General features: G+C 41.5%; 1 long non-coding RNA gene and 2 other non-coding genes across 4 annotated transcripts; all 3 read right to left on the bottom strand.

Moving 5' to 3' along the window:
- Positions 1-7,096: 7,096 nt before the first annotated feature.
- LOC125879980 (uncharacterized) lies at positions 7,097-14,221 on the bottom strand. Of its 2 annotated transcripts, none has more exons than XR_007447997.1 (7): positions 14,120-14,221; positions 13,671-13,762; positions 12,954-13,071; positions 11,030-11,161; positions 9,512-9,677; positions 8,925-9,027; positions 7,097-8,741 (listed from the first exon to the last, which is right to left on the bottom strand). It is a non-coding gene; the product is annotated as an uncharacterized LOC125879980 (long non-coding RNA). The 2 variants fall into 2 exon arrangements; XR_007447998.1 differs by having other exon boundaries at positions 14,094-14,217.
- Positions 11,254-11,366, bottom strand: LOC125882654 (small nucleolar RNA SNORD67). The gene has a single exon (XR_007448357.1). It is a non-coding gene; the product is annotated as a small nucleolar RNA SNORD67 (small nucleolar RNA).
- LOC125882648 (small nucleolar RNA SNORD67) lies at positions 13,477-13,589 on the bottom strand. The gene has a single exon (XR_007448356.1). It is a non-coding gene; the product is annotated as a small nucleolar RNA SNORD67 (small nucleolar RNA).
- Positions 14,222-14,285: the final 64 nt, after the last annotated feature.

Here is a 14,285-nt window from a genome sequence, read left to right as displayed (position 1 = left end):
CCACAGAGTTGTGAAGTAAGAGGAGATATTTCCAGGTGTCGGGTGTTCCTGGAAGTAAAGTCACATCAGTTTTGTGCACAGACAATGTGAAGTGACAAGACATTTTAAAGTCTAGGACATGGAACTCTGCTGCAAAAGATGAGCAAATGAAAATGTTTGGTTCTTTGATTTAAAACAAAGTCAAACGGTAAAAGCCTGTGTTTATAAAACTGTAGGTGGAGCAGTAAACCAATCCCAAGAAGTATCATGATTAGAAACATTCAATCACTGAGCTCAAATGATGTTCAATGCTGCATATGGCAGGAACATTGTGCTGAAGCTAAAGTTAAGGCTTTGTAGTTACCTGATGAAACATTCATAGTTTGTATTCTGGGTTAGATTAATTCAGCAATTGCAGAACAACAACAAAACATTACAAATTTTGCTGTGTTCAAAGCACTGTGAAAGGTGCAGTTCCTTCTGGACCTGCACACTCGCACGACAGCCTCCTCAGGCGCACAGATGTATTTATCTCTTTTAAGAGATGCCCCCATCTCAGCTTCTCTCTCCCTCTCAGGTGTTGGACATATTTTTTACTCCCTGATACTCAGGAAACATCTGTAGGCAGCTGGATGTTCCTTGACTCCCTGGTGAGTTCAGTTAAAAGTAAAACCAGAGCTGCCTGCGGTCACAAAGTCTAGTTGATCAGTCCTCTATGATCACTCTGTGCACTCCTGTCAATCACAGCCCAGAGTCACAGTTTTCTGTGGGGACAGAGGGAAATGAGACGAGAGACGGCAGAGAAAAAGAAGCCCTATTTTAAATCCCTCGTGGGCATGTGTGAAAGCAACTATGAATGCTTGTTCCTCTTGTTACATGGCCATCCTCAGTGATATTAAATGGACATATTCAGTGAGATGAGCAACTCCCCCAACAGCCAATATAAATACAATGCCAAATGAGAAACAACAAATCTTACATGTGAACACCCACAGAGATTTTTCGGCTACTAAACTGTCAGATCCTGTCGGTCAAAGGACAAAAACATGTTTATGTTGAATTCAGCTTGTTTCAATGGTCTAAATGTGACTGAAGGTTTCACTTATGAAGTAGTAAATGTGTAGGTGTGAGGTGTCAAGTCTTTAGATAACACCATTTCACGCACTACTTCTCTGGTACAGTTTTGAAATTATGTTTACTGCAATTTAGATTCAGATTAAGTTTTGATTACTTTTATTTCCTGGTAAAGAGTACATTTTCTGTGGATGAAGATTTTTATAAATTGAACTGCCAGCCGGGGTTATCCAAGATGTTCTGTGCAGTGTGCATACAGTTAGTGCACAATGTAAAACAAGCTATTATCAATTGGAAAGTAGATGAATACATTTTTAATGTTCACCATTAGGGATTTCTATTATGGATCTTAATTGCAAAAGTCTTTGCTGCCTAATGTTAAAATTCCTTTTGAAATCTTGAGAAAAGATTATCTGTATCCAAATGATGTGTGGGTTGGAGCTGAACTGTGGCAGATTCAAGAGCACAGAAGTGCACAGCTTCACTAGAAATTTCAACATTTATTACCATAAAGTCCAAAGCAGACACATAAAATTAGACAAAGCTCTGCTGCATTACTGTAATGCATTTATGAGTGCCAACATTGTATTCCATCCACATCTCTGAAACCCATATTCCCTCAGTCCATCTTAGGCAGAAATGTTGAAGGGGACAGTTCACCCTTACCTGTAGTGCCATCTATCTCGATTGTTTTGGTGTGAGTTGCTGAGTGCTGAAGATATTGGCCGTAGAGATGTCTGCCTACTCTCCAATATAATGGAACCAGATGGCACTCGGCTTGTGGTGCTCAAAGCGCTAAAAAATACATGTCAAAAACTCAACAGCAAAGTCTCTCTCCACAAATCATGATCCAGTTACTCGAGAAAATCCACAGACCTTGCTGTGAGCAGTATTATGTTGGAATTATTATATTTTTAACGAAATACACCCGCCAACCGTATCATGGTGCAGAAGGAAGCATGCATCTACTCATGAACGAGAGGCTCGCGCAAAGATTCATTAATTTCATTTTCCATAACTGATTATCCTGGTAGGAGTCGTGTGGGATGGGGATGCACCAATCAGATATCTGGATCGAATATCGGCTCCGATATCATCAAAATGATGGATCGGGTATCAGAAAATGCAACCTATACCTGAGGCGATCCTTTCCCTTTAAATCTATTGCGACATGAGCTACGTCATACGTCATGTGTGGAGGTATTTCACACTATTTCAACTGCTGTTGCACACGTGTTTATTTTTGTTCAAAATAAACAGTTCATCATTGCATTAATCTGTTTCATCTTCTTTCATTTTATCTTAGGAAAGAACTGTGTGGTCATCAATGCCTGATGCCTCTAGTCTTTCCTGTTCTACGTGTAAAGGTATGTAGCTTTTTAGGTCAACCATGGTACCGAATCAGTATCGGCTGATACTTAAAGCCACAGCATCGTGATCGGTATCGAAACTGAAAAAGCTGGATCAGTGCATCTCTAGTGTGGGGGGCTGGAGCCTATCCCAGATGACACTGGGCGATGAACAGGGTACACCCTGGTCAGGTCACCAGACTATCACAGGGCTGACACATAGAGACAACCATTCACACTCACATTCACATCTTCGACAAATAAACCTGAACCGCAAGTCTTTGGACGTTGGGAGGAAGCCGGAAAACCCAGAGAAAAACCCAGGCTAACACGGGGAGAACATGCAAAATCACAGGCACAGCGGGGCTCCCCCACCTCAAGGTTTGAACCCCCGACCCTGGATTCAAAGGTCTGTGGATTATTTTAAGTAAGTGGGTCATGATTTCTGGAGAGAGCCATTGCTGCTGAGTTCTTCTAAATGTGTTTGATGGCACTTGGCTTGTGGTGCTCATCAAACTCCATTATATTCAAGAGAAGGCAGACATCTCTATGGCTAATATCTCAAACACTCTGAAACTCATACTGAAACAATCTACAGGTAAGAGGAAAAATATGTATTTTTGATTTGGGAATTAACATTCTGTTAAAGTGTAAGTAGTTCAGATTCAATACATCAGGTTGGGAGACTACACTTTTCCTCCCCCACATTTCAGCGGGACATATTGTACTCTTTTACAACTACATTTATCTGACAGCTTAGGTTTCTGATTATGTTGCATATCCAGACTTTATATTCAGCACGAGATAAAATCTGTATCACTTTCGTTTCTTCCTTTTTTAAAGTCTTCTTTGTTTCCTTTTTATTCTTCGACTGACCCGGTGAAGAGTGAAAACGCCATAAGACAAAACAGTCTTTGCCCAATATGGAAACTTAATCCTGTCATTCAATATGAGCACTGACACAAGTAGTTGGTTCATCAATTAGTCGATGTGACAAAGAATTTCCTGTCGACAATAATGATTGATCAGTCATTTGCATCATTTTTTAAGCTGCTAATGTGGATGCGAGTATTTGCTCTCTTTCTTTGTTTTCTATCCTTGTACTCTGAATATGTTTGGGTTTCAGTCTGTTGCTGGAGCAACACGAGTGATTCAAATATGTCCCCCTACGGCGAGCTGTATTATTCACAATTTTCTGTCCTTATGGAGATTAATCGACAAAGAAAATAATCTGTAGTTTCAGCTCTGTGGATGGTAAATGAAAATGCATGTGTATAGAGCCTTTCTAGCTTTCAGACCACGTGAGTGCCTTTACACAACATGCCACATTCATCCCTTTGCTGGTAGCACAGCCACTAGGAGCAGTTTGGGACACATGGACTGAGGGAGGATGGGGAGAAGCCGGGGATCAAACCACCAGTCTTCCAATAGTTGATGACAAACTCTACTTCCTGAGCCACAGCCCCTATGTCTTGTCAGTGTTTTTACTTTGATATGAAATAACATCTGACACTTGCTTACCTGCACTTAAGGAACATTTTGAATGTGGGACTTCTACTTAGCCACCAATGGACTATTACTCCAATGCTGTTCAACAATTTTAAATTATTCCAGAACTTTGTCGGGCAATAAAATACGCTACGGTCCATTCATTTTGTAAAGCACCGTGATGTCTTGCCCTGAACCGCAGCAGATATAAAAACAAAATGATGAAAATTGAAGACAATTAATTTGTTGCTCCCTGAGAATCAAACATACTGCAAAGGGTAAATGAGAACAGCTGTCTCAACTGCAGCAGAAATGAAGAAGAGAAGGTAAAGCGGGAAGGAGGGGAGGGAGGAGAGGAGGATCCTCTCTCCTCAGACAGCCAGAGGGAAAACAGGACTGAAAGAACACCTCCGAGAACAGACCATACCTCACATTACAACCCAGATTTCACTCAGAGTACAGGAGACTGAAACATCTTTGAACTAAACATTTCACCACAGCTGACATAACCACCTCCTCCTGTCAACACACATACACACTGTACAGCCTGCTGCTCCATGGTTGCTATAGCTGTGGTGTCAGACTACAGTCTAATACAGTCAGGTTTTAGTCTGACAGGAGAGGTGCCCAGGAGGAGGGCATTGTTCAGCTCTGTGACACAGCCTGACAGACAGCTCAGTTGATGTTGACGGGTTCGGGTGAAAAACGACGACTGTATTGACAATGGCTGAGAATCAAGTGCTAAAAATGACTCCCGTGGTGCTTTGTGATCTCTAAAGTTAATGACAACGCTCTGCTAGGACTGGGGGATATGGAGAAAAACAAATTACATGAAATTTTTCACCAAATATCGATATTGTGGTGTTGACCGTTGGTGCTTTCAGAAAATATCTACACAATGAGACTTTTTATAATCATCAGTAATGTGGATATAATGACTACTGAGTAAAGGCAGCTAGAACAGTGGCAATTACAGAAAATTACATCATAAAACCAGCAAAATACAACATTGTGGATATTACGATGTGGAAAATCTAAGACGATATCCAGTCTGGTATCATGACAGATATATATCAACATATTACCCAGTTCTATCTCTACCATAAACAAGACTATGCAAACTTTGCTGCACAGCTGTGAGAGAAATCTGGTGTCAGTTCACAATTAACTAGATGAATAATTGATCTGTCTCTTGTTTTACATCAAATGAACTCACAGAGTGCCCTTCACGGCAGACTTGCACTTGAATACAGAATTAATCTACATTGTTTCATGTTCATAATAAAATCTAATCTTTCTTTGCAGAATGTGGTAAAGTTGCACAACATTTTAATAAGTGTTCCCTGCAGTTAAAAAGATTAAAAATACTGTGAAGAATGAACTAGTTTATAACACTATACTGCAGGCATTAGCTTCCCCCCCCCCTCTCCCACCAGAGTAATATCTTTCCTCTCATATTTTGGAAAGGAGATAATAAGCACACGGAACAACAAGTAAGCTCTCACATAGCCCTCAGACCTTTAAGGTCATTTGAAATGTTGCTGCTGTCTCTGGGCAAAACTGTCACGCAGGTAATAAAATATCCCATGTAAAATCAGAGCTTGATCTTTAGAACACGCTTTTTTCAGTGTAGCACAGAGAGGAGCGGATGAAAAAGGTAGGGACAAAGAAACGAAGCAAGTACAGGACACGTGAACTCACTGCATTGACTGAGAATCATACAAGAATGGCGTTCAGTCTATCATCACGCAGGTTGTACAGTGAACTAGGACAATGGTGTCAGCTGTGCTTGTGTGGCACTAGCATAAAGAATGGATGACATACGATTATGTGCTGAAACTCATAGGCTCTGCGGTAAATTAAATCTAACTAGAACTAATTTGAATTGCTGTGATACAGGTGAAGTATATTCACTCTTACACATTTGGATCTAAATGTGTTAGAGCATATTATTGTGAAACACATAAGCATGGAGCTTTGTTTTCACATCCTCAATAAGCTGGGTATCAAAAGATATTCATGCAGAAAGGATTTCATTTGAAATATTTTTCTTAGCAAACAGGCTTTTGGTCTGCAAACCTCTTGACTATGATAATGTGGGAGAAAAATACAAATATTTAAAACAGGGATTTATGAGTTTGGTGAAGGAATTTGCCTGCAAGTTAAAGCTTATGACCACAGTTGTAGCTTTACCCAACAAGATGTTTCCCTGTGGGAGCTATCGGTGTTTCTGTGGAGCCTTCAGGCGCTCGTCTCTCTGCATCAGAATACAGAGAAATGTGTTGCCTTATTACATACCTGTACATCAGTCCACATGCAAGTGTCCACACACTGCAGGAACACTGATGTTCAACTGCCACCTGGTGGTAAAAATCATACTGTACAGCAGAGATAGACATTTCAAACACCACAGCTACTAATCAGAGTTAGGGAAACAATATTATAACTGTAGTCTCTCAAATGACAACCCACCCTACAATAAAAGGAAGTTAAACTACATCTTAACTACTCTCAAAAATCAGCTTGTCAAAAAAAACTAGTTCCAGAAAGTAGTTGAACTGAATCCAAACTACATCGTAGGATGTCTCTGAATGGGGAATCACATACCGTTTCACAGAGGTATAACTTAAGTGGCACTGAGTAAAGTGTAGGTGTGCCTGATTTTGGGGACTAGGGCAGGCCAATCCTCTCAGAGGCGGCCTGAATCAGTGTGAAGGAGAGGATAAGGAGCAATTGTTGGGATGGAGCCAGTGAAATGCTACACATCTAGACATCTTGGTTTAAGAGGTGTTTTAAGACAAACAGAAAGTGACTGCCATTAAATGACAACTGTGGCTGATGAGCTGCAGCAGTGTGCCATATTGTAGAGCAAAAAAGTGTCATGAGAATACTGTGCAGTTTGTAATTAATTACAGAAACTCCGTGACCCAGAGGAGTTAAGTACTGAAAAAGCTACTGAGATTCAAATGTAGTTAAACTGCTGCCCAACTACTGCAGATTGTAGAAAAACTAGTAATTAAACTACAAGCAGTTAACGACTTCTCAACACTGCTAATCGAGCTCTCCAGTAGTGGAGGCAGCAGTTTATCTAGGAAAAAAACAAAAGAGTTGTAAGACTCAGGGATCAATCAAGTTTTTCTTTTGGTCTGTTCCCTTTGTCTCAAACTGTTCTGCTGAAACAAAAGAAAGAGAAACACAAGTGGCTTAAAACTTTTTTTTATTCAGTGAAATGACAAAAGCACAAACAGTGGCTTAAAAGGTTTACTGATTCTTTAGGATCCAGAAATGTCTGTCCGAAATCCAATGTGTTTAATAAGGCAGGTACTGGTGCAAAAATCAATCTACAGTTATTACTTTGTACCCTTGTTTAAAGGACCCATGACTCCAGACTACCTTTTCCACTGGTGCAACCAACTTTCTCAGTTGGCCACACCATCACCTTTTGTTGTTTTTTTTTTTTTCTTTCGTTATTTAAAGTTGCGTTTTATAAAACATCAGATAACCTAAAAACAAATTGAAAATGTCCTTCTTTGGCTCTGATGCAGCTGCCTCGCTGTCTGCAGTCAGTCACCACTCTGCAGCTTTGCTCAATGTCCCATCCACAGCACCATCTGATTGGTTACCTGTCACCAGTAAAAGCCTATCAACACTGAAGGCCTCAGTGCCACAGACAGGCCATGAGATTGGAGCGGAGCTGTGTATCGACCATAAGGCAGCAGATATTGCAGAAGTTGTAATTTTTTGTGTTTCCACTCGCAGTGGTCTGCCCACAGTCGCTTAATAGTAGTTAAAAACACAGACCTGCCGATGCACATGTTAGACCCATTTATGAGTCAGCTGTCACTTTGTCATTGTTAGATACTTCAGTCTGCATCACATACTCGCATTAATGCAACCACGTGAAGTTTTAACTCACACACTAACAAAAATGTGATCTGATTGATCAGTCTAGGACCCTGACATCTGATATTTGAGGGTCTGCGGTCAAGCAGTGAATTCCACTGTTAACAAGGTTGCAGCTGAACATATCCTGTGTTTAGCTGTGACCTAGCAGGACCTTGTTACACTAACTACTTTGTCAGGGGAGGTACTGTTTGTACAGACTACCCTGTAGAGAATCATGCTCATAGGTGTTAAACTACATCAATGCTTTTATTATTACTTAGGTACATGACTACCATGATATGAATTTCATGTCATATTGCCCAGGCCCGACTTTACCCAAATGCACACATTACTGAGCCTGGACCTACTGCCGGCTGACAGAATATGCAGATATTTAAGATGAGCTGTGGCCTCTGATGATGCAAGGCAATCACAAAAAGTGCAATCCCTTCAGAGGATTCCACAGACACTGTCAACCCATTCCAGTCACCTCTGCAAAACAGCCTCAGTAAAAGCCATTACTGTGATGTACGCGACTGCTCTGACTCAAAAGGATTACTGAACAGTTGGGTGCTATGACAAGGACAATCACTGATCTTATGTGATGCAGGGTGACCTTGAGTGCCATGAAAGTTGCCATTAAATAAAAAATGCATTAGCATTATTAGACATATATATGATAAGAGTTTGTGCATATTTACTGCACTGTGTGTCTAGGACATGGTTTTTTGTGTGGTGATGACTGCAAAGCCTAAATTTATTTAATGATTAATGAAACAAAACTAGACTTCCCCTGTGTTGCTCACCAGTAATTAGCCCACAGTACAGCTGTGGAGCTGCATGAGGTCTTTCCAAGGTACACAGTGGCCATCGATGTTCATGCTGTGAATGACATGCAGCTGCAGCACTGTTGATGTTGCCGACTGTCACTTCTGACAAGCTGTTCTGGTCCAACATATCGCCCATCTGCTCAGTAAAAGGAAAGAAAGGACAGATAGGCCTTTCTTTAGAGTAACATACTGACAACAAGACTGAGTTGAAAGAGATTTCTCAATATTGCAAACAGTTTCTACAGTGGTTTTGTCTGTTTCACTTCAGAGTATAGCTCTATATTCAATTTGTTCCAACTCTAATAAAGTATGTCCTCACCTGTGTGAAAACCTGCATGCTGGTGTTCAGGTCCCCAGATAGAATCTGGGATAACACATAATGGAGGCAGGATTTGGGTCACAATGATGGACAGTATGATAGCCTAGAAAAGAGGAAAAAGTCATCACTGAGAGAGACAAAAATCATCTGATGTAATTTTCACATTACACCCAACGTTCCTGGGGTCATTGCTTATTTACCAAAACCTGATCGTAAATCACAGGAGACCTGCAGAGCTCTATCAGTCTGATGTTTGCTCTAACACCCCAGTTACAGTATGCAGGACTGTTAAAACTTATTACTTTGGACGATCCAATATCGATTCTCATCATGCTGATTCTTTCAAGTCTGTAGCTTGACACTGAACCTTAAAACTGCTACAGAAAGTCAGACCAATTTCAGTACATTACCAAAGGACGCCCTAAACCGTCTGTATTATCTAATATAACCTTTCAGAATCTTGACAAAGTCATAACTCAATTCCCCCTTTTAAAATCTAAAAAAGTTCAGCACCAACAGCCTGCCCTACTAATGGTTACCATGAAGGTTTAGGGCCATATAGAATCCTTCAGTACAAGCACACATACTGGAAATGTGTTTCCCAGCGTCAGGTCAATTCAGGTCGGACTGCTGCAGCTCAAGGATCAAGGACAGGCAATGTGTGCAGCAGGTGGAGGTCCCAGCTGAAGTTAGGTTGGGACCTGTGGCTGCTGCTGCTGCGGGGCTAGCAGGGTTTTCTGGGCACGAGTCTGCCTGCAGGGACAAAGGAGGGGGGAAAGACGACAGAAAGAGGACAAGGGAAATTTAAAAGTAGTGGCAATGATTAAGTTATAGAAGTAATCAGGACAAAATAAAAGAATGGCAAGAAAAAAAACGCTATCGTGGGCAGTTTTTGTTTTCCAAAAACTCTCAAGAGTCCAACAACCAAGTGGGCCACTGATCACAGCCGGCCCTCAGCTTTAACTGGGTCAATAGTGACCAACAGAGCTGTTAAATGATGAGTCGAGATGTACCAAGTTATTATCACAGCAGGAAACAAGTTACTGTGCTGGAAAGACATCACAGCCTGTGCTGCCTTGGTAAAAAAGCTGTCACATTATTTTGACATGACTTGGCCACATAACAAAGCCACAAAGGCCTTAACTTTTGGTGTATGTGTTCAGTGAGCATATTTTGGAATGAATATGGTGCCATTTCGAATCCCTTTTACACAGCCTCTATTCCCTCTCGCTATTCTAAATAAAAAGGTATGAGGACGTAATGGTGGGACAGAGTTGTTCTGCTGTTAAGGTAGTAACAGAGCCAAATTGATGTCTATGTTAAACAGACCACTGGCATGGCGGGACTACACACACACTGGGCCAGGGAGTGATGCCAGCAGCTATGTAAAAATCACACACTGAGTGAGTATTATGTCGGTGTTGGTTGGTTCAGTGAAAAAAGCAAAGCTGGCATAATGGCGGATCTTCTTTATGGCAGTATTGCTGAATCTCTGTTTAAAAAAGGCTTTGGGGATAATGTACCCAGGTCTCTCAATACATCCTATAGTTTGCCAAGGATCAGTTTCTGGTATAGCCCAGAAAGGTGAAGCTCTGGCAATTTCCTCCTCCATTAAAGAAGTGCTGCCGTATTCTTGGCTGAATGCTGCAACATACTCATAACACTAACAGTTGGGGACAAAATTACTCTACATGAATTGTGCTAAGTTTTGGAATGAGGCCACAGCTGCTCTGATTGCAAAAGAAAAAAACACCAAAGTACAGGCTTTTGGAGAATAAACTTGTTTTAAAAGAGCCAGGAGGGCACTAACTTCCACCAACTGCTTTCAGAAGGACTTTGTTTAAAGATTAAGGAACTGTTTAAACAATATTACAGTTTTACAAAAATTAATAGAATAAACAGTTTGGTTCACTTGTGTGAAATATAAGAGCTGCAAAAATCTCCAAGTGTCAGAAAATAGTAGGGAAGTTTTTAAATTCAGGCAGCTCAGAGTGAAGCTGTGATTTTTAAATAAGATGATCCACAGAAGGGGACAAACTGGGAAGAAAAACAGATTTATTCTCTATGAAAACACAAAATTTGACAGAACAAGGCTGTGTCCTCACCAGCTCACAGGTTGAGGTCTCCCACCCAGTATGAAGGGAAAACTTTTCCTGGCAGGATATGTTTTGCTCATCACGTTCACAGTGGCTCAAACACCCTTCCTAACCACGTCCTTGAACTCTAACATCTTCAGGCTGGAAAAGGAAGAGAGCAAAACAAATATAAGAAAAGGAAGAGATGAGAAAACCTTTAAGCAGTGGCCCACTGTTTCTCTGTCAGGTGTGGGTGAGACTCAGATGGCCCCTGTGCACAATGGGTGTCACCACAGGTTGTCAGGACAGGCCTGCTGTGCCACTGCAATCAGCAACCTGCCTAATAGTGCAACTCATCATTGTCATACCCCACCTTTCTAAAACACTATAAAACAGGACCATTTAGTGTCGCATAGCAAAGCACTTTAATCTGAATCAATATCATCATATTCCTGTTTGTTTCCACAACAACTGCAGAACTGAGAATCCAACACATTAGAATGAACTAAAAAACAACTACTGCTGCTTTGACATGCAACGTATTGCACACGGACACCTCTGAACGGTATTCAGGAAACACCAGGAAGGTAATATGTCCGTTGATGATGTGCCCTTTTTTTCTGGTTTAGTACATTGAGACAACAGTACAGGAAGTTTCTCTCACCACTGCACTTTAAGTTTTAGTTGGGAAGCTATGTGACTGAATGCTGTACACAAGTTCTCACAGCCTCGAGGATTTAGTTTGACAAGTCAGCATTGCTCAGTACTGCTAACTCAGCCCCATAAGTCTGAGCTATGGGACACCATTAACCCTACAGCAGGTATATTTGCAGGGCCATGAACAAAATTTCACCCCGGTTCCCCGAGTTGAAGCACAGGTTAGGTCTTGGACTTCCTAAAAATGTTCCTAGTAAATACTCTAGATGGAAAGAGTGATCTGTTGCTACTTACAATGTCAAGGAGTGCCATCATAAAACTCCAGGTTTAAAAAGCATGTTTACATTGAACTAAGGCCCTGTTCTCACCTGGTATTAACATGAGCCTTGGGTGATCAGATCACACGTGGGCAGCTCTAAGTACATGTGTGAATGCACCCCATACGCATCTTGAGATCCAATTACTCGTACCACATTTGTAGGTGGTGTGGGCTGCATATGGCTTGAGTCAGCAGTGTGTGCAATTATGTGTCCTGGGCCACATTGAAGGACCACTTACACAGCTGTAACATAGGTTACACACAGCACTGAGGGACAGTCTCTGGAGCTGCTCTTCTTCCTGTTAACTGTCAGTTCAACGTCTGCTCATTTAGCACGAGTTAACACCGCAGCAGCAGCAGGCTTGACTCTGTCGTTAAACCTGTTAGTAACCGTTAGGTAATGCCAGCTGTGTGATGCTAACAGTTAGCCCTGTGACTGTGTGTTTGTGGGCAGACTCTCGCCAACTGTCCCCAGTGCAGAGCTCACATTCCCGCAGCAGTAGTCTAATGATGGAAAATGAAATGATTAGCTCCATATTCATTTGCATATAGACAGGGGAAGTGAGATCTGATCACAAGTGGTCACTCGAGATGAACGTGGAGATGCATTCTAATACCAGGTATGAACATAAAGACGTAGGGCTGTCCACTTGGTATTCAATCACTCAAGATACATGTTTATAGCAGGCATAAACAGGTTCTGAGTTATTTAAAGGGAGGCTGCTTTACTGACCGGCATAACCAATATGCTCATCAGACCAATATTCTTAACTTAGCATGAAGCATATGTTAGCTGACAAGTGTGGTGACACACAAGCTGTTTGTCAAAGGCAAGCTGGTACTTGGGGATATTTTTAACCATGTATGGTGGATGTTAGGACACTCATGAATAACACTGTGGAAGACTACTGCAAAACAAAAAAAGGAGAGGAAATAACTCCTATGGTTAGGCAGACAGTAGCACATCAACAAACTGACCTTGAGCAATGAAGAGCTGGCTTCCAGGTCAGTGAGCTGACAGTCCTGCTTGAGGGAAGGGGACAGAGATGATTGAGAAACTCCACAGCACAGCATCCTTCCACTTCCAAATGGTACGCTTATAAAATAAAATGAAGACAGGCAGCATTAATACAGGTAATGGAAAATAAAGCACTTGAACAACATAAATCAGGCCAGGGTTAGCTGTTGTTCAGTTTTCCAATTGTATCGCTAAAAAAAATAGTTAACTGAACACAAAATATGAGTTAATTATTAAACAGTTTGGTCTACTGAAATGCAACCATGGAAGATCAGTTTTGATTCAATCAGCAGAGCCCCACAAGAAATCTCATCAAGGCCAAAACACTTAACAGCTTACTGCAAACTTTCAAATTGTATATTATGCAGAGAAAACTCACTAAATCATAAAATGTTTGGCAAATGAAGCAATTTAATCTCATGTTAGTAAACCCATTCTGTGTGTACATATTTGTGCAGAACACATATATAAAAAGGTAGAGGGGTTGAGTCAGATGGCCCCTGTGCACACAGTGTGTCCTCAGGTTGGGTCAGATTGGGGTATTGATGCCACTGCACCAACACCCCAATTGATTAGTGCAACTCATCACTCTCACACCCACTCCCCTTCCTTTTAACACCAACGCTGATTCTCTGGGAGTGTTTGAGATGCTATCATGCCTGCTGGTGTGTGTTTACCTTGTGTTCCCATTTCCCGACCGACAGATAGCTCCATCCAGTCTCGCCTCGCCTCAACGTGAGGACTGAGTCATGACGGTGAGCAGCAGTGCCTGCGTACAAGGACGTAGCATGCGAAACAAGCAGGTTAGCCATAGCACGTGCACAAAGCGTGGCGGTCGCCCCGCCCGTAGTGAAAAACTGCAGAAAGTTTAACTTGCCAACGTGACACTGAAATTAACTGTAAAGGTTGGCTACTAGTATCTAATTTCATCAACGCTGAAAACAAACATTAGCGTCGGTTAAAACAAAAGACCCACTCACTAAGCTAGCCAAGTTAGCGTAGCTTCGCCGTTAGCAGGTTAGCTAAAGTAGCAAATAACATTCGCTTCCGCTTTTTAAAAACGTCGCACAGCTAACCCACAGCGTGTAATACAAACTTACAGCATTAAACCGAAGATATATCTTACGTTAGTTGTTTTCAAACAAACATTATTCTTGAGTTTCTTGCTCTTTGTAGCTGCTAGTTCAGCCAACCGCCCTGGACAACATTTCTTCTCATTCTAATCAAGTGCGGTTTGTAAAGCTAATCGCTGATTGGCCCAAAGCCGGGACCATGCTGCATGTTTATTGGAC

The sequence above is a fragment of the Epinephelus fuscoguttatus genome, linkage group LG2 (assembly GCF_011397635.1).
Source record: "Epinephelus fuscoguttatus linkage group LG2, E.fuscoguttatus.final_Chr_v1".
NCBI lineage: Eukaryota > Metazoa > Chordata > Actinopteri > Perciformes > Serranidae > Epinephelus > Epinephelus fuscoguttatus.
The sequence above is the reverse complement of the archived record's forward strand: the minus strand, read 5'-3'. Positions and strand labels throughout refer to the sequence as shown.